This window comes from Salvelinus alpinus, chromosome 3 (assembly GCF_045679555.1).
Source record: "Salvelinus alpinus chromosome 3, SLU_Salpinus.1, whole genome shotgun sequence".
Lineage (NCBI taxonomy): Eukaryota > Metazoa > Chordata > Actinopteri > Salmoniformes > Salmonidae > Salvelinus > Salvelinus alpinus.
In genome coordinates, this window is record NC_092088.1 from 14,768,447 (window position 1) to 14,789,004 (window position 20,558).

Genomic DNA, 20,558 nt, shown 5'->3' on the forward strand with positions numbered 1-20,558 from the left:
TCCCAAATGAAATGTTAAACTGTTACTGAGGTGTATATCTTGTAAAACGACAAGGGGGATTTGTTCATTTGAATTTCATGCCGTATTATTCCTATTTAAAAGTGAAACTTGAATTTCATCATTCAAACACCTAGTGTGTCCCGAATCGCTACTCTCTGACTCTGAAGTCATCCTCTGATTTTGGTCAGCAACAGGTGACAACAGAGGGCCCTCTGAGCGAGTTGGTATGGGCTAGGCGGTGTTTTGTGATTCACCGATACAGAATGTGGTGATTAATTTAATATCTCCCCCCGCTGTCTCTGTCAGTTAAATTAAACTAGAGTAATTGTAAGAGAAAGGAATAGTAATCACAATTATAAATAATAATAGTCTCCCTCTTCCACCCCTCCCCCCCCCCCTCTGTCTCTGTAGGGAGTCTGTAGAAAACACAAACAAACCACAGACGCTACACTCTAAAAAATTATGGGCTAAAAACAACCCAATTTGGATTAATTGGTAACCCAGTGCTGGCTAAACAGTGGACAGAACACACGCCAAGTTATTTTGACTGAGCCAGGCTTTTTGGATTAGCCAAACATGGGTTAATTTCACTATCAGTTGTTGTTAATTTAACAATCAGTAGTTTTTTTAACCATCAGTTGGGTTGACCCAGCAGCTGCGTTTTTTATTATGTAATCCATATGTTATATTCAGGAAGCGTGGCCTATTAGGGGCGTAGCTTTCAACTAGTTATTTTTGGCCACCCGTGAGAGTAAACATAATTCCTGATCATAATGTTAAATTTGTACACTGCAAATTATAATTTCCCTTGTATATTTTTCAACATTACATATTCTAATCTAAATTTCACATTATTATTAACATATGCCGACCCTGAGATACAATGTTAAGATATGTATTATTTACATATCCAGACATTGGCATATGGAACTCAATCACTTGTGTAAACCTCATTAAAGAGATACTTCAGGATTTTGCCAATGAAGACCTTTATCTATTTTCCCGGAGTCAGATGAACGTGTTGATACCATGTTTATGTCTCTGTGTCCAGTATGAAGAAAGTTGGAGGTAGTTTCGTGAGCCAGCGCTAACTAGCTTTAACACAATAACTGGAAGTCTGTGGGTATCTACCAGCACACTTTTATAGTGTATGACGTATGGATGTGTACGTGTACCCGTTGTCTGAACCTTTCTCCAGTATGTGTGTGTGTGTGTGTGTGTGTGTGTGTGTGTGTGTGTGTGTGTGTGTGTGTGTGTGTGTGTGTGTGTGTGTGTGTGTGTGTGTGTGTGTGTGTGTGTGTGTGTGTGTGTGTGTGTGTGTGTGTGTGTGTGTGTGTGTGTGTGTGTGTGTGTGTGTGTGTGTGTGTGTGTGTGTGTGTGTGTGTGTGTGTGTGTGTGTGTGTGTGTGTGTGTGTGTGTGCGCGCGTGCTGTGTGTGCGCTGTGTGTGAGTGAGCGAGTGTACGGTATGTATAACAGAGACTACAGCAATCGGTAACGCAGGCGTGTATTGTAGTTGGTAGATAGATTAGTGTTGTTGTTAATGGCTCTGTTGTTTTGTCAGACCCTCGGACCCAGACCTGATCCTCTTACAGTATACAGCACATTTCACACACAAACGCACACACACACACACACACACACACACACACACACACACACACACACACACACACACACACACACACACACACACACACACACACACACACACACACACACACACACACACACACACACACAATGGACTGCGGTCAGCGCTAAGCAGCTGATCAACATTACCCCGAACCCTCTGTCATGAGACTGATTGACCTACAGAACTTCCTGGAAGTTCAAATCAACTGAGACTGATTTATAGGCATATTTACTCTGAAGAGTAGTCACATCTCAGACATTCACAGATGAATGAACACACACACTGAGATGCATCACCTGGAGGTGACAATTAGCATTTTAGCTAACCCTTCCCCTAACCCTAATTCTAACCGTAACCCAATTCGCATACCCTGCTACGGACATTTTTCTAACCTTTGTCATTAGTTCTCCTGACCACCATTGTTCTCTCCAAATTCTCCTTTGTTGTTGCTACGCAACAAGCAACCTGGTCTCAGAGAAAGACGTATAACGTACAATACTATACCTCCTCCAAGATGTATGATAAATCTTTTTCAGTCTAGGGTCTATTTTGCTCCACTTCCTATCTGACTGACGTGCCTGAAGTAAACTGCCTGTTACTCAGGCCCAGAAGCCAGGATATTTATATAATTGGTACCATTGGATACAAAACACTTGGAAGTTTGTAGAAATGTTAAAATAATGTATGAGACTATAACACAATTGGTATGGTAGGAGAAAATCCAAAGAAAAACCAATTAGAGAGCCCATGCTCTTTCAATGGAAAGCTATGGGTCCTATGCATGTCCAGCTCCCAGATTGCAATTCCTATGGCTTCCACTAGATGTCAACAGTCTTTGTTCAAGGTTTCAGGCTTGTTTCTTCCCAAACAAGGAAGAATTTTGAGTTTTGGTACAGGGAGTCAGAGTTGGAAATCAGTAAGAGGATGTGCAATTGCTAATTTCGCTTTTCTATTGAACATACTTTTTTCCGTGTGAAATATTATAGTTTAATTACATTATAGGGTACCTGAGGATTGAATAGAAATGTATTTTGACTTGTTTTAACAAAGTTTAGCGGTAGCTTTTTAGATTCCCTTCTCTGCATGTTGAACGAGTGGATTACTCAAATCGATGCGCCAACTAAACTGACTTTTTGGGATATAAATAAGGATTTTATCTAACAAAACGACCATGCATGTTGTAGCTGGGACCCTTGGGATTGCAAATCAGAGGAAGATTTTCAAAAAGTAAGTGAATATTTAATGGCTATTTGTGATTTTACGAAGCCTGTGCTGGTTGAAAAATATTTTGATGTGGAGCGCCGTCCTCAAAACAATCGCATGTCAAGTTTTCGTTGTAAATCCTATTGAAAATCGGACAATGCAGTTAAATTAACAAGAATCTAAGCTTTTAACCGATATAAGACACTTGTATGTACCTAGATGTTTAATATCCATAACCTTTATGATTATTTATTTGAATTGCGCGCCCTCCAATTTCATCGGAAGTTGTCGACAGGTATCCTGCTGACGGGATGCCTAGCCCTTACGACATCCAATTCGTATTCTATTGTACGACCAGGTAAGACATATAATACTATACATCCTATAATTCAGATGATATTGTGCGACCACTATTCCATTCATAATGTAACCTAATGTAATGTAATATATCATACTAAATGGAGGGTCATATTTACATACCAAATCCTACGAAATGCTCTCAGACCAGGTTACAGACATAGGCAGGAGGCAGACAGTCAGAATGAATGGTTCGTTAATTATATTTTCTCGTTTAAAATGGGGTTACAGTATACTATACTGAACAAAAATATAAACGCAACATGTACAGTGTTGGTCCCATGTTTCATGAGCTGAAATAAAATATCCCAGAAATGTTCCATATGCATAAAAAGCTTGTTTCCCTCATATTTTGTGCACAAATTTGTTTACATCCCTGTTGGTGAGCATTTCTCCTTTGCCAAGATAATCCATCCACCTGACAGGTGTGGCATATCAAGTAGCTGATTAAACAGCATGATCATTACACAGGTGCACCTTGTGCTGGGGACAATAAAAGGCCACTCTAAAATGTGCAGTTTTGTCACACAACACAATGCCACAATTGGTTAATTAATATGTAAACCAAAACATACATGAGGAATAAATAAGACACTTCTAAATATGTAAATACAAGACAAAGCAGACGAGGGAAATAAAACAATTACCAACAAAAGCAATGTTCCCTCTGACCTCTGACATCCATGGGGAACCCACTCTGGGAGTTGGGCTACCATAGAATCAGAACACATAGAATACATATTACAGTGACTAGGTCATAATGTAGGTCTCCAACTCTGACTGTGCAGGTTTTAGTTCCAACACCCGATTCAGGTAATCAAGGCCCAGAACAAGGATCATGATAGATTGTGATGATTATATCTGAATCAGCTGTGTTAGTGCTTATGTGTTAAAGGTCAACTGCCCATTAGAACCAACTTCTCTGGTTTTAAACAGTCTATGTGGCACCGATATGAGTCACAACATTCATTCTAGTGTTAAAATTGTCTAAAGTGTAAATAGTTTCATTTTGATCATAAAGCCCGTCTCGTCCAAAACCAGATTTTTGTAAGTGAGTTCGTCACAACTTACTGGAGAGTTGGCTATGGATTACTTCCATTTCCACTTTTGCCAATGATGCCCAATTGCAGACAACACGTTGACAACACATAGCCCAACTTCCTGTGAGTTGGGCTAGCATAGAAACAAAACCCGCCGCCAGCTGCCATGTGGACATTTCTTAAGTCTGCATAAGGGTGCAACGCATGCACTTTTCACTCGGTAAATAGGACAACATTGCCAGATGGCCAGGAATGGATTACATTCGACTAGCTTCTACTTGGTCTGTCAACCATCAAACCTGAGACTGCTGTGTTGTTGGTAAGTTGATACATTTTGTTTATAGATAGCTAGGTCAGCTGGCTAGTTACACGTCATTATTTTATAGGGTATGCCGCTATGATACTAGGCTATGATACTGTGATGTAACTAGCTAAATACATAGCCTCTCCTTAATGTGTAATGTGAGAGGAAGATTTGCATAGCTAACCTGAAGACATGTTTGATCCCTGCTAGCTAACGTTAGCTAGCTAACTAGCTCATAATCAAGCAGCAAACCTGATGACGTTTGATGCATGTTGCCAGCTTGTGTTACAGGCCTCTGGCATAAGACCAAGAAAACAGATAGTTGTCACGACTTCCACCGAAGGTGGCTCCTCTCCCTGGTCGGGCGGCGCTCGGCGGTCGCCGGCCTACTAGCTGCCACCGATCCCTTTTCCTTTTCTTTTGGTTATGTCTGTTTTGTGTATCACCTGGTTTCACTTTGGTTAATTAGGGGTTAATTTAATTTGACATTTCCTTTGGGGTATTGTGCGGGATTATTTTCTTTGAACTGTCAGTGAGGTTGGGGTGTGTTTTATTTCCCTCATGTTCTACGGGGGGTTTTCCCTGGACTGTGTCTGAGTGGGGGATTTATCCAGTGTATTTTACTGTAGCCCTGAGTCCTGTTGGTTTTCTTTTGAGCTTGTGAAAATAAAACGCCCTTTCTTTGGAACTCGATTCTCCTGCACCTGACTCTACACCCACATCTCCTTGAGGAGATCTGACAGTAGTGATCCTGTAAAACAGGAAAAATAATGAGACAGAGAAATTGGATTTGGTCTTCTCTCAGTTGAATTTAATTTAAAAAACTTATAAAAGTTGCAACAGGGTCAACTATCAGGGTCAACAGTATCATTCATTCTCAATATCCATACAAAAATAAATAGTTAAAAAAATTGCATTCCCATGTTTTCCCATTCCATATTCATTCCATTAAACCAATACATAACTACAGCTATTCAAAAAGAATAGTACAAATGACATACCTGGTATGTAAAAATCACCAAATTGTTAATTTGTCCAACACATCACAGAATACCCACCATAGTAGTGTAATTACATATGCTACTCAAAGCTATATATTACAATTTACAATGAATGACCCCAGCTATCAGTGCACAGTTAACGATAAAATGCATCAACAGCTAAACAAACACTATGGGAACAAGATCATGCACATGTAATGATCACATTTTTACTAATACTGTAGATTTTTATTCTAAAACAGGTGTGGCCGTATCCATTGGATGTAGTGATCACAATATAGTGGCTATATCCAGGAAAGCCAAAGTTCCAAAAGCTGGTCCTAAAACAGTATATAAGAGATCATAAAAAATGATGTGGATTATAATAACAATATTTGTTGGTCTGATGTGATTAATAAGGAGCATCCAGACACTGCACTTGATGCATTTATGAAATTGCTTCTTCCAATTATAGATAAATATGCACCTATTAAGAAACGGACTGTTAAAACAGTTAAGGCTCCATGGATTGATGAGGAATTGTAAAACTGTATGGTTGAAAGAGACGGGGGAAAAGGAGTGGCTAATAAGTCTGGCTGCACATCTGACTGGCTGACTTACTGCAAATTGAGAAATGATGTGACCAAACTCAACACAAAGAAGAATAAACTGTATTATGAGGCAAGATCAATGATAGAAAGAACGATGGAGAAAAACTTTGGAGTATTTAAATGAAGTTATGGGCAGAGACAAATTCAACTCCATCTTTCATCGAATCAGATGGCTTATTTATCACAAAACAATTTGATGGTGCAAATTATCTTAATGATTACATCATTGGCAAAGTCGCCAAACAAATGCAGGAAATACCAACAACGAACAGTGAGCCATCGTACTCATGCATAAAAAAACTAATAATGAAAGAAAAACATTTTAAGTTTGAATTTTGCAAAGATAGGTGGGAAAATTATTGCTTTCGATCAATAATGACAAACCTCCTGCCATTGACAACTTAGATGGAAAGCTACTAAGGATGGTAGCTGACTCTATAGCCACTCCTATCTGGAGGAAGGTCTTTGTCCTCGGGCCTGGAGGGAAGTCAAAGTCATTCCGCTACCCAAGAATGGTAAAGTGGCCTTAACTGGTTTTAAAAGCAGACCCATCAGCTTGCTGCCTGCTCTTGGAAAACAGTTGGGAAAAAATGTTGACCCAATACAATGCTATTTCTCTGTAAAACAAATGAACAACATACTGTCAGTATGCTTTTAACCTTTTGTCAATAGGGGGAGCTGTTAGCATTATTTTTTTTTTTACATTTCCAAATTAAACTGCCTCGTACTCAATTCTTGATCGTACAATATGCATATTATTGTTATTATTGGATAGAAAACAGTCTATAGTTTCTATAGGAGTTGAAATTTTGTCTCTGAGTGGTACAGAACAATTTCTACAGCACTTTTCATGACAGGGTTCAGATTTCAGAAATTTTTACCTCTGATCTGGGGTCTGTTTATAAGGCCACAGTGAATGCTATGAAGAAACCGACACTACCTACGTCTTCCTCTGGGTGTCTGTACGTCATCACGTTTTCAATGAAGTCTATGGGACGTTCACAGCCATTATAAATGACAAAAATGTACAGAGACCCCTCTTTCTCAACGTGCGCCTCAAGCGTGAAGGCCATCGGACCTGCCTCGTTCCAAATCGTTTTCTAACCAGCAGTATTTCTCCGGTCATGTTTTCAGTCGTTATAGTTGTTAAAAACATCATAATGTAGTGAATTTTAACCGTTTTATATCAATTTATATCCGTTTAGTGCGATTTTGAGGAATTTCTTTGTCGTGCACTCTGAAAGTTTGGACACGCTTTAGGGTGTCGGTCGTTGGTGATGGACATTTCGAAGGACAGAGGACATCTATCGACCAAAAGACGTTTATAACATAGAAAGGATACATTGCCCAAGAATATGATGGAAGATCAGCTCAAAGTAAGCAATATTTAATATGATAAACCGTGTTTCTGTCGAAATATTTTAAACGCATACATCGCCATTTTGTTTGGTATAGCTTCACTTGGCCAACCCTGTATTGAAAAGTAAGGATAATTTTAAAAATGTAAATCAGCGGTTGCATTAAGAACTAATTTGTCTTTCGATTCCTGTCAACCCTGTATTTTTTAGTCAAGTATATGATTAGCTTTTAATTAAACTAGATCACTCTGATAGATGACGTCAGACATATTGAGGCTTGATTTCCTAGTATTTTCATTGTGTAACCACGGTTTTGTATGGCTAAATATGCACCTTTTCGAACAAACTGTATATGTATGTTGTAAAATGATGTTACAGGAGTGTCATCGGAAGAATTCTGAGAAGGTTAGTGAAAAAATTAATATCTTTTGGCGGTGGTTACGTTATAGCGCTCTTTGGCTGGAATCGATGCTCTGGTAACGTTGGAACATGTAGTATGCTAACTTATCGATTTATTGTGTTTTCGCTGAAAAACGCTTAGAAAATCTGAAATATGGTCTGAAATCACAAGAACTGGGTCTTTCCATTGCTATGCTTTGTCTATTTTTATGAAATGTTTTATGATGAGTAAATTGGTCATACACGTTGCTCTATCTAGTAATTCTAGTGGATTTGTGATGGTCGGTGCAATTGTAAACTGTGATTTCTACCTGAAATATGCACTTTTTTCTAACAAAAACTATCCTATACCATGAATATGTTATCAGACTGTCATCTGATGGTTTTTTTTATAGGTTATTGGCTATCAATATCTTAGTTGAGCCGAATTGGTGATAGCACCTGAAGGAGTAAGAAACTGATGGAGTTAGAATAGTGGTGTATTTTGCTAACGTGTTTAGCTAATAGATTTACATATTTTGTCTTCCCTGTAAAACATTTTAAAAATCTGAAATGGTGGCTTTATTCACAAGATCTGTATCTTTCATCTGGTGTCTTGGACTTGTGATTTAATGATATTTAGATGCTACTATCTACTTCTGAAGCTATGCTATCTATGCTAATCAGTGTGTGGGGGGTGGGGGGTGCTCCCGGATCCGGGTTTCTGAGGCAGTAAAAGTTAAAGAAAGGCACTCAACATGTAATGCACTGACATAAAATGACTGATGATAGGTTGAAATAAATAAAACAGTTGATAACTTATCTGTTATGGCTTTTCAACCTCTGCCATATCGTGGATTCAGAGCTATTTATATAATAGAACTGAGTTTTTTTTAATGAAAGGTTCTCTAATGTCAAAAATGTAAAGTGAGGTGTAACGCAGGGCAGCTCTCTAGGCCCTCTACTCTTTCCTATTTTTACCAATGACCTGCCACTAGCGTTAAACGAAGCATGTGTGTCCATGTATGCTGATGATTCAATCATGTATGCATCAGAAACCACAGCTAAGGAAGTCACTGAAACCCTTAACAAAGAGTTGCAGTCTGTTTTGGAATGGGTGGCCAGTAATAAACTGGTCCTGAACATCTCTAAAACGAAGGTTATTATATATTATATAAGTTATACACCTCAGCTGAATCTGATAATGAATGGTGTGGCTGTTGAACAAGTTGAGGAGACTAAATTACTTGGTGTTACCTTAGATTGTAAACTGCCATGGTCAAAACGTATAGATTCAATGGTTGTAAAGATGGGGAGAGATCTGTCTGTAAGAAAGAGATGCTCTGCTTGTTTGACATCACACGCCTCAAAGCAAGTCCGCCAGGCTGCAGTTTTATCTTATCTTGATTACTGTCCGGTAATACGGTCAAGTGCTTAACATTGTTAAGCTGCAGCTGGAGAAGAACAGAGTGGGAGCTCTTGCTCTTAGTTGTAATCTGAGGGCTAATATTAATACTATGCATGCCAGTCTCTCTTGGCTAAGAGTTGAGGGAAGACTGACTACATCACTTCTTGTTTTTATAAGAAACATGAATGTGTTGCAAATTCCAAATTGTTTACTTAGTCAACTTACACACAGAACTGACACACACACTTACCCCACCAGCCATGCTACCATTGGTCTATTCACAGTCCCCAGGTCCAGAACAGATTCAAGGAAATGTACAGTATTATACAGAGCCATGAATGCATGGAACTCACTGCATATCTCATATATCGCAAGTGAACAGCAAACCTGGTTTCAAAAAACAAATAAAGCAACACCTCACGGCACAATGCCTCTCCCCCATGCGACCTACTTGTTGTGTGTATGTACTGACATGTATGTGTAACTCATAGATGCACACACACCCTACATGTTCATGTTTTTAAATGTATGTCAATTGTAAAGTCTGTTGTCTGTAATGTATTTTTCATTATGTGTTGGACCCCAGTAAGACTAGCTGTTGCCATTGGTGTCGGCTAACGGGGATCCTAATGAATTAAAATTAAGATAAAACTTTTCTCTGTGGTAGGAGCTGAGTTGATCGGTAAGTCAGGCTCCTTCATGACCATTATCTGTGACGAGAGGGGCCTTGAGCTGATTTACTGGCGCTTGCAAACACCTCAGAAGGGACAAAAGCTTATTACTAATAAGACAGGACATCACAAGTGTTTAGTAATACCAAATACATTTGCATGTACAGGAATTTAACTGAAATATTGCCACAATAAACTGAATATACAGACAGACAATAAGCGGAATATACTGACAAGATAACACCACCCTTTCACTCATCAACTCTACCTCGTTTTTCTACAGATCGAGGACAGGTGAGATGCTTTGGTCATGGAGTCCTCTTACTGAAAGATGGGTTGATACTGATGTCTGAATTGGTAAAGACCTAGTACTCAGCATGAAAATGATATAAGACACATCTATTACTTTTGTCATTATTGAATCGGATGGTACTATAAACAGGGGGGGGACACCATACAGGAAGTTATGACTACTGACATGTTTGGCAAGGTAGCCCCAGCAACACCAGGCTGATAGGTACAGTATCTGCATCGGCTGTGAATGACAACAAAAGATGAAAGACAATTATTTATATTAGCAGAACACTGCTTCTACTGTATAATGTGAAGGATGGTTTATTCTACATGGAACTGTTGCACGTTAAAGTTATCTTTAGAATATCTACATAAGTTCAGCAATTGCATTCTTCTCATATTACGATGTAGGTGTCACGTTCGTCGTAATGAGCGAACCAAGGCGCAGCGTGAGTTGAATTCCACATACTTTATTATACAGTGAAACTACCAAAACAATAAACAAACATAATACGAACGTATTATCCCACAAACAATATCCCACAAACGCAGGTGGGAAAAAGGGCTACCTAAATATGATCCCAAATTAGAGACAATGATAAACAGCTGCCTCTAATTGGGAACCATACTAATATTTACATTTTTTTATTTACATTTAAGTCATTTAGCTGACGCTCTTATCCAGAGCGACTTACAATTTGGAAAGTTCATACATATTCATCCTGGTCCCCCCGTGGGGAATGAACCCACAACCCTGGCGTTGCAAGCGCCATGCTCTACCAACTGAGCCACACGGGACCAACATAATATACCAACATAGAAAATACAGACTAGAACATCCCCTAGTCACACCCTGACATAAACCACCATAGAGAACCCCGAGGGCTCTCTATGGTCAGGGCGTGACAGTAGGCTATTCCGTATGGGGCCGATTCTGACCCAAGTTATTTGTGACCGACCGCCTTGATTCGGTCTTATGTAGCAACATTTAAAATTGTGTTTTTTACTATGGATAAAAGCACAGACACAGAGTTACAAAATGATATATCATACAGTGCATTTGAGGAACAATGGGAAAGTAATTCTGCTTTGAAAGTTGATAAACTTGTAACCTCAGTTTTGACAAAATGGCCTTTGAATATTTTGGTACCTACTGGAGAGCTCTCCTTTGTCTACACCCATTCGGTATTGTTCACACCCTCTTAAGCCAGCCCCACCCATCTCTTTAAGGGTTCACATGTGAGGTCATGTGCTAAACAGTGAGTAGTGTAGTAAAGATTAAGACTAAAAATGGTAGTAGACTACAATAAGGAAAAATTCCAGGTAAACAGAAAGTCTCCAGATAAAAATATGTTTTAAATATGAGATGACACTTACCCAGACACACTTGATGGGTCATGTGAAAGAAATGCTATCACATCTTGCTAAGTGGATGGGTCTCTACAGAAGGTGTAAACGGTACAGCAGAATGATTACCTTCATAGTAGCAACATCAGAAACAGTGTCAATATAAATAAAAAAATATACAGTATGTACAAGAACAATAACGATATCAGTGATTGATGAGGTAGTTATATGCATACAATCAGGGGTAAAGTGGCTCAGCAGCAGGATAAAAATGCACAGTAGCAGCAACTTGTGTAATAGGAGAAAGTCATTTGAATAGAGGCACTGCAGATAGTGCTGATGACTGGGAACTCGCCCCCAGTGATGAACTGGTCCACCCTAATCACGCATGAAAAAGATAATCTATATTCAAATCAAATCAAATTTTATTTGTCACATGCGCCGAATACAACAGGTCTGTAGACCTTACATTGAAAAGCTTACTTACAAGCCCTTAACCAACAATGCTTTAAGAAGTTTTAAGAAAAATAAGTGTTATTAAGTAAAAAATAGATAGGTAAAAATTGAAAATAAAAGTAACAAATAACGGCAGTAGTAAAATAACAACAGAGAGGCTACATACGGGGTGTACTGGTACAGAGTCAATGTGCGGAGTCACCGGTTAGTCAAGGTAATTCAGGTAATATGAACATGTAGGTAGAGTTAAAGTGACTATGCATAGATAATAAACAGAGATTAGCAGCAGCATAAAAAAAGGGGTCTGGGTAGCCCTTTGATTAGCTGTTCAGGAGTCTTATGGTTTGGAGGTAGAAGCTGTTAAGAAGCCTTTTGGACCTAGACTTGGCAATCCGGTACCGCTTGCTATGCGGTAGCAGAGAGTACAGTCTATGACTAGAGTGGCTGGAACCATCGACACCACCTGTTATAGAGGTCCTGGATGGCAGGAAGCTTGGCCCCAGTGATGTATTGGGTCAGACGCATTACCCTGTGTAGTGCCTTGCGGTCGGAGGCCGAGCAGTTGCCATACCAGGCAGTGGTGCAACCAGTCAGGATGCTCTCGATGGTGCAGCTGTAGAACTTTTTGAGGATCTGAGGACCCATGCCAAATCTTTTCAGTCTCCCGAGGGGGAATAGGTTTTGTCGTGCCATCTTCATGACTGTCTTGGTGTGCTTGGACCATGTTAGTTTGTTGGTGATGTGGACACCAAGGAACTTGAAATTTTCAACCTGCTCCACTACAGCCCCGTCGATGAGAATGGGGGCAATCACCTCCTTTGTCTTGATCACGTTGAGGGAGAGGTTGTGGTAATGGCACCACACGGCCAGGTCTCATCGTTGTCGGTGATCAGGCCTACCACTGTTGTGTCATCGGCAAACTTAATGATGGTGTAGGAGTCATGCCTGAACAGGGAATACAGGAGGGGAGTGAGCACGCACCCCTGAGGGGCCCCCGTGTTGAGCATCAGCATGTCGGATGTGTTGTTACCTACCCTTACCACCTGGGGGAGGTCCGTCAGGAAATCCAGGATCCAGTTGCAGATGGAAGTGTTTAGTCTCAGGGTCCTTAGCTTTGTGATGAGCACTGAGCTATAGTCAATGAATAGCATTCTCACATTGGTGTTCCTTTTGTCCAGGTGGGTAAGGGCAGTGTGGAGTGCATTAGAGATTGCTTCATCTGTGGATCTGTTAAAGCGGTATGCATATTGGAGTGGGTCTAGGGTTTCTGGGATAATGGTGTTGATGTGAGCCATTGCCAACCTTTCAAAGCACATTTAGGCAGGTTACCTTAGTGTTCTTGGGCACAGAGACTATGGTGGTCTGCTTGAAACATGTTGGTATTACAGACTCAGACAGGGAGAGATTGAAAAGGTCAGTGAAGACACTTGCCAGTTGGTCAGCGCATGCTCGGAGTGCACGTCCTGGTAATCCGTCTGGCCCTGCGGCCTTGTGAATGTTAACCTGTTTAAAGGTCTTACTCACATCGGCTGCGGAGAGCGTGATCACACAGTCGTCTGGAACAGCTGATGCTCTTATGCATGTTTCAGTGTTACTTGCCTCAAAGCGAGCATAGAAATAATTTAGCTCGTCTGGTAGGCCCGTGTCACTGGGCAGCTCTCGGCTGTGCTTTGCAAGCCCTGCCACATCCAACGAGGGTCGGAGCCAGTGTAGTAGGATTCGATTTTAGTCCTGTATTGATGCTTTGCCTGTTTGATGGTTCTTCGGAGGGCATAGCGAGATTTCTTACAAGCTTCCGGGTTAGAGTTCCGCTCCTTGAAAGCGGCAGCTCTACCCTTTAGCTCAGTGAGGATGTTGCCTGTAATCCATGGCTTCTGGTTGGGGTATGTACATAGAGTCACTGTGGGGACGACGCCATCGATTGTCACGTTCCTGACCTGTTTTCTTTTGTCTGGTATTTATTTTAGTTGGTCAGGGCGTGAGTTGGGTGGGTTTGTCTATGGTTGATTTTCTATGTTGGGATTTTTGTGTTCGGCCTGGTATGATTCTCAATCAGAGGCAGCTGTCAATCATTGTCCCTGATTGAGAATCATACTTAGGCAGCCTGGGTTTCACGTGTGTTTTGTGGGTGTTTGTATCTCGTGTCAGTGATCGTGATCGTGCCACACGGGACTGTTTTCGGTTTTGTCACGTTTGTTGTTTTTTGTATTTGTAAGTGTTCAGTTTACGTTCATTAAATAATGACCACTTTCCACGCTGCGTCTTGGTCCGATCCATGCTCCTCCTCGTCTGAGGAGGAGAACGACTATGACGACCGTTACAGAAACACCCACCAAAAAAGGACCAAGCGGAGTGTAAAAGGGCAGCGACAGCAACAGCAGCAGCAGCAGCAGCAGCAGCAGCAGCAGCAGCAGCAGCAGCGCAAAAAGGAGAATTGGACATGGGGGGACGTTTTGGACGGCAAGGGTTGCTACACATGGGAGGAGATCCTGGCTGGAAAGGATCGCCTCCCATGGGAACAGCTGGAGGCAGCTCGGAGAGCAGAGGCAACCGGAGAGAGGAACCGGCGGTATGAAGGTACCTAGCACGGAAGCCCGAGAGTCAGACCCAAACATTTCTTGGGGGGAGGGACACGCGGAGTGTGGCAAAGCCGGGTAGGATACCTGAGCCAACTCCCCGTGCTTACCGTGGAGTGAGAGGGCGTCGTACTGGTCAGACACCGTGTTATGCGGTAAAGCGCACGGTGTCCCCAGTACGCGTGCTTAGTCCAGTGCGGGCTATTCCACCTTGCCACACTGGCCGGGCTAGGTTGGGCATCGAGCCGGGTGTCATGAAGCCGGCCCAACGCATCTGGCCTCCAGTGCGTCTCCTCGGGCCGGCGTACATGGCACCAGCCTTACAAAGGGTGTCCCCGGTTCGCCAGCATAGCCCAGTGCTGGTTTTTCCACCTCGCCGCACTGGCAGGGCTACGGGGACCATTCAACCTGGTAAGGTTGGGCAGGCTCGGTGCTCAAGAGCGCGTGTCCTCCTTCACGGTCCGGTTTTTCCGGTGCCACCTCCACGTACCAGTCCTCCGGTGGCAGTCCCCCGCACCAGGCTGTTTCTCCGTCTTCTCTCTCCGGTTGCTCCCACCTGTCCAGCGCTGTCAGAGCCTTCCTCCTCTCCAGCGCAGCCAGTGTCTGAGCTGTCTGCCTGCCCAGCGCTGTCTGAACTGTCTGCCTGCCCAGCGCTGTCTGAACTGTCTGCCTGCCCAGCGCTGTCTGAGCTGCCTGCCTGCACAGCACCGTCAGAGCTGTCCGTCTGTCCCGAGCCGTCAGAGCTGTCCGTCTGTCCCGAGCCGTCGGAGCTGTCCGTCTGTCCCGAGCCGTCGGAGCTGTCCGTCTGTCCCGAGCCGTCAGAGCTGTCCGTCTGTCCCGAGCCGTCAGAGCTGCCCGTCTGTCCCGAGCCGTCAGGGCTGCCCGTCTGTCCCGAGCCGTCAGAGCCGTCCGCCAGACAGGAGCAACCAGAGCCGTCCGCCAGACAGGAGCAGCCAGAGCCTTCCGCCAGACAGGAGCAGCCAGAGCCTTCCGCCAGACAGGAGCAGCCAGAGCCTTCCGCCAGACAGGAGCAGCCAGAGCCTTCCGCCAGACAGGAGCAGCCAGAGCCTTCCGCCAGACAGGAGCAGCCAGAGCCTTCCGCCAGACAGGAGCAGCCAGAGCCGTCCAGCCAGGACCAGCCAGAGCCGTCCAGCCAGGACCCGCCAGAGCCGGCCAGCCAGGATCCGCCAGAGCCGGCCAGCCAGGATCCGCCAGAGCCGGCCAGCCAGGATCCGCCAGAGCCGGCCAGCCAGGATCCGCCAGAGCCGGCCAGCCAGGATCCGCCAGAGCCGGCCAGCCAGGATCCGCCAGAGCCAGGATCCACCAGAGCCGGCCAGCCAGGATCCGCCAGAGCCGGACAGCCAGGATCCGCCAGAGCCGTCCAGCCAGGATCCGCCAGAGCCGTCCAGCCAGGATCCGCCAGAGCCAGCCAGCCAGGATCCGCCAGAGCCAGCCAGCCAGGATCTGCCAGAGCCAGCCAGCCAGCCAGGATCCGGCCCTCAGTCCGGAGCTGCCCCTCATTCCGGAGCTGCCCCTCATTCCGGTGTTGCCCCTCAGTCCGGTGTTGCCCCTCAGTCCGGTGTTGCCCCTCAGTCCGGTGCTGCCCCTTAGTCCGGTGCTGCCCCTTAATCTAGTGGGGTTAATTTGGAGGAGGCTACGGAAGAGGGGATTGACTATGGTGGGGTGGGGACCACGACCAGCGCCAGAGCCGCCACCGTGGACAGACGCCCACCCAGACCCTCCCCTAGAGTTTATGCTGGTGCGCCCGGAGTTTGCACCTTAAGGGGGGGGGTTATGTCACGTTCCTGACCTGTTTTCTTTTGTCTGGTATTTATTTTAGTTGGTCAGGGCGTGAGTTGGGTGGGTTTGTCAATGGTTGATTTTCTATGTTGGGATTTTTGTGTTCAGCCTGGTATGATTCTCAATCAGAGGCAGCTGTCAATCGTTGTCCCTGATTGAGAATCATAATTAGGCAGCCTGGGTTTCACGTGTGTTTTGTGGGTGTTTGTATCTCGTGTCAGTGTTCGTGCCACACGGGACTGTTTTCGGTTTTGTCACGTTTGTTGTTTTTTGTATTTGTAAGTGTTCAGTTTACGTTCATTAAATAATGACCACTTTCCACTCTGTGTCTTGGTCCGATCCATGCTCCTCCTCGTCTGAGGAGGAGAACGACTATGACGACCGTTACATCGATGCACTTATTGATGAAGTCAGTGACTGATGTGGTGTACTCCTCAATGCCATCGGAAGAATCCCGGAACATATTCCAGTCTGTGCTGGCAAAACAGTCCTGTATTTTAGCAACTGCTTCATCTGACCACTTTTTAATTGACCAAGTCACTGGTGCTTCCTGCTTTTAATTATAGCTTGTAAGCAGGAATCGGGAGGGTAGAATTATGGTCAGATTTTCCAAATGGATGGCGAGGGAGAGCTTTGTACGCGTTTCTGTGTGTGGAGTAAAGGTGGTCTAGAGTTTTTCTCCCTCTGTTGCACATTTAACATGCTGGTAGAGATTTGGTCAAACTGATTTAAGTTTCCCTGCATTAAAGTCTCCGGCCACTAGGAGCGCAGCCTCTGGATGAGCATTTTCCTGTTTGCTTATGGCGGTATACAGCTCATTGAGTGTGGTCTTAGTGCCAGCATCGGTCTGTGGTAGTATGTAGACAGCTCCAAAAAAAAAATAGGTAGATAGTGTGGTCTACAGCTTATCATGAGATACTCTACCTCAGGCGAGCAAAACCTAGAGACTTCCTTAGATATCGTGCACCTGTTGTTGTTTACAAATATACATAGACCGCCACCCCTTGTCTTACCAGAGGCTGCTGTTCTGTCCTGCCGATACAGTGTAAAACCCGCCAGCTGTATGTTCTTCATGTCGTCGTTCAGCCACGACTCTGAAAAAAAAAGATATTACAGTTTTTAATGTCCTGTGGGTAGTTTAATCTTGCTCGTACGTTATCAATTTTATTTCCCAATGATTGCACGTTGGCCAATAGGACGGATGGCAGTGGGGGCTTACTCGCTCATCTACGAATTCTCAGAAGGCCGCCCAACCTCCACCCTCTTTTTCTCTGTCTTCTCTTCGTGCAAATTACGTGGATTTGGGCCTGTTCCAGGGAAAGCAATATATCCTTCACGTCGGACTCGTTAAAGCTTAATGTTAGCTAGTTGACGTTAGATGGCTGGCTCACTAGCTAACATTACGTTTATGATCTGTGTGTAGTAATGTTATCGCAGAATGCCATTTCACATTGCTAGTTATAGCCTAATGTTAGCTAGCTAACTAGCTAACATTGAACCTATTTGGTTAACTTTAGCTAGCTATGACAATCGGTTTGTATTGCTAGTACTCTATGGATTGGGATTATGGTTCATTGTTTAGCTAGCTAGCTACATGTCTAAACAAAAGACACCAAGTTAAAGCTTACTGTTAGCTAGCTATCTTACGTTAGATGGCTGGCTCACTAGCTAACATTATGTGTATGATCTGTGTAGTAATGTTATCTAAGAATGCCATTTGCATTGCTAGTTATAGCCTAATGTTAGCTAGCTAACTGGCTAACATTGAATCTATTTGGTTAACTTTAGCTAGCTATGACAATCGGTTTGTGTTGCTAGTTCTCTATGGATTAGGATTATGGTTAATTGTTTAGCTAGCATTTCTAAACAGAATACTCCACTTCGCCAGATAATTACATGACCCATCAAGTTAGCCAAGTGTGTCTGACAGTGATTACGGCTATCCAGGCCTACCTAGTTAAATAAAGTTGAAATATATATATATTTTTTTTAAATCTATTTTATAATAACGCCTGACTCTTCTTCACCAGTCATACAAGGAGAATGGTCTAATGCCTCCCATCAAAAAAAGAGCTGGCCCAAGCAAGCACAGGTTACACCTGAAGTATGAGGACTTGCAGTGAGTTGTGAACTTAATACGCAGAGGATAATGCAATAGTATTACCAGAACGCCACCCAGGACACAAACACTTGGTGGAAAGCTGCTGCTATCCCATGTGACAAAAGCATCAGTGTGGCGTCTCTACAAGGAATCGATGACAACAATTGGTATGTAAAGCATAAACAACACTTTTGATTATTTAATTTACCTCCAACATGACTTGCACAACTTTTATTGATCTCACATCATATTTTTTGTTATTTCCTGTTTTACAGCTTCGATGCTCTGGAGCCTGGTGTTGTTGTCGCCAAGGAGCGTTTGGACTCAGTCGGGACCAGGTTTCAACTGCTGCGCAACGCTGACATCCTTCCTCCCGTAGTTGGTCTGCTTGTACAAGCACCACATGGACTGGACACAGCTAGACAAACTTAGATCAGGAATTTTTGCGACGAAGAGGCTATGGACATCATATGCCCTGCACCAAAGTCAAGTGCATTGCAGAAACAGGCTCTCCAAAGTAATAGAATGGCGCCGGAGAGGGTGGCTGACGTTTTACATGCTCCTAACCAACTGTGTAATTTTGTTCTTTTTTTGCGTTGTTTGTAACTTATTTTTTAAACTTATTTTGTACATAATGTTGCTGCTACCAAAAATAACTTCTGGACATCAGAACAGCGATTACTCACCACGAGCTGGAATAAGCTTTTTCCTTTAACTTCTCTGATCTACGGATACCGAATACGGGTTCACTTTCCTAAACAACCGCTGAATTGCAGGGCGCCAAATTCATGCAATCACAAGTGAAAATTACCAAAACACAGCTTAGCTTGTTGTTAATCCACCTATGGTGTCAGATTTCAAAAATATATTTTACAGCGAAAGAAATCCAAGCTTTTGTGAGTGTAGCTTTCAATGCTACATCAGCTAGCCCCAAATTAGCATGGTCACGAAAGTGTGAAAAGCAATAAAATGAATCGCTTACCTTAGATAATCTTCGGACGTTTCCACTCACGAGACTCCCAGTTACACAACAAATCTTCTTTTTGTTCGATAAATATTACTTTTATCACAAAAAAACGCCATTTGGGTTGCGCGTTATGCTGTGAAAACTAAAGCCGTGTTCCGTTCGACAAATCCCAAAAAGTATCCGAAATGGTCGTAGAAACATTTAAAATGTTTTTTATGATCAAACCTCAGGTTGTCTTTAACAAACATAATCGATAATATTTCAACCGGAGCATAACCTATTCATTAAGAGAGAAAAGGAAAATGGTGAGCTCCTCCCGTGCGCGTAGGAAATATTCAGAGGACACCTGACCTCTTTTGAAACATCTCGCTAATTTTTCAAAATAAAAGCCTGAAACTATGTCTAAAGCCTGGTCACAGCCTGAGGAAGCCATTGGGGAAAGAATCTGGTTGGTACCCCTTTAAATGGAGGTTAGACAGGTCAGGAAACAAATATATTTTTAAATAAATATCACTTCCGGGTTACTTTTTCTCAGGATTTCGCTTGCAGAATTAGTATTATTTTTCTCACAGACAATATTTCGACAGTTTTGGAAACTTTGGAGTGTTTTCTATCCTAATCTGTAAATTATATGCATATTCTACGATCTGGGCCAGAGAAAATGTCCGTTTACGTTGGGTACGTTATTTTTTTAAAAAGAAACACAATTCTGACCCCTAGCGCTAAGAGGTTTTTCCACCTATCGTGTCAGATTTTGAAAATATGCTTTACAGCGAAAGCAATCCAAGCGTTTATGAGTTTATCGATCACTAGACAAAACATTACGAACAGCTAGCAGCAATGTAGATTGGTCACGAAAGTCAGAAAAGCAATAAAATTAATCGCTTACCTTTGATGATCTTCGGATGTTTGCACTCAAGAGCCTCCAAGTTACACAATAAATGTTCCTTTTGTTCGATAAATATGATTTTTATATCCAAAAACCTCCATTTGGTTGGTGCGTTATGTTCAGAAATCAACAGGCTCGAGCGGTCATGAAGGGCAGACGGAAATTCCAAATAGTATCCGTAAAG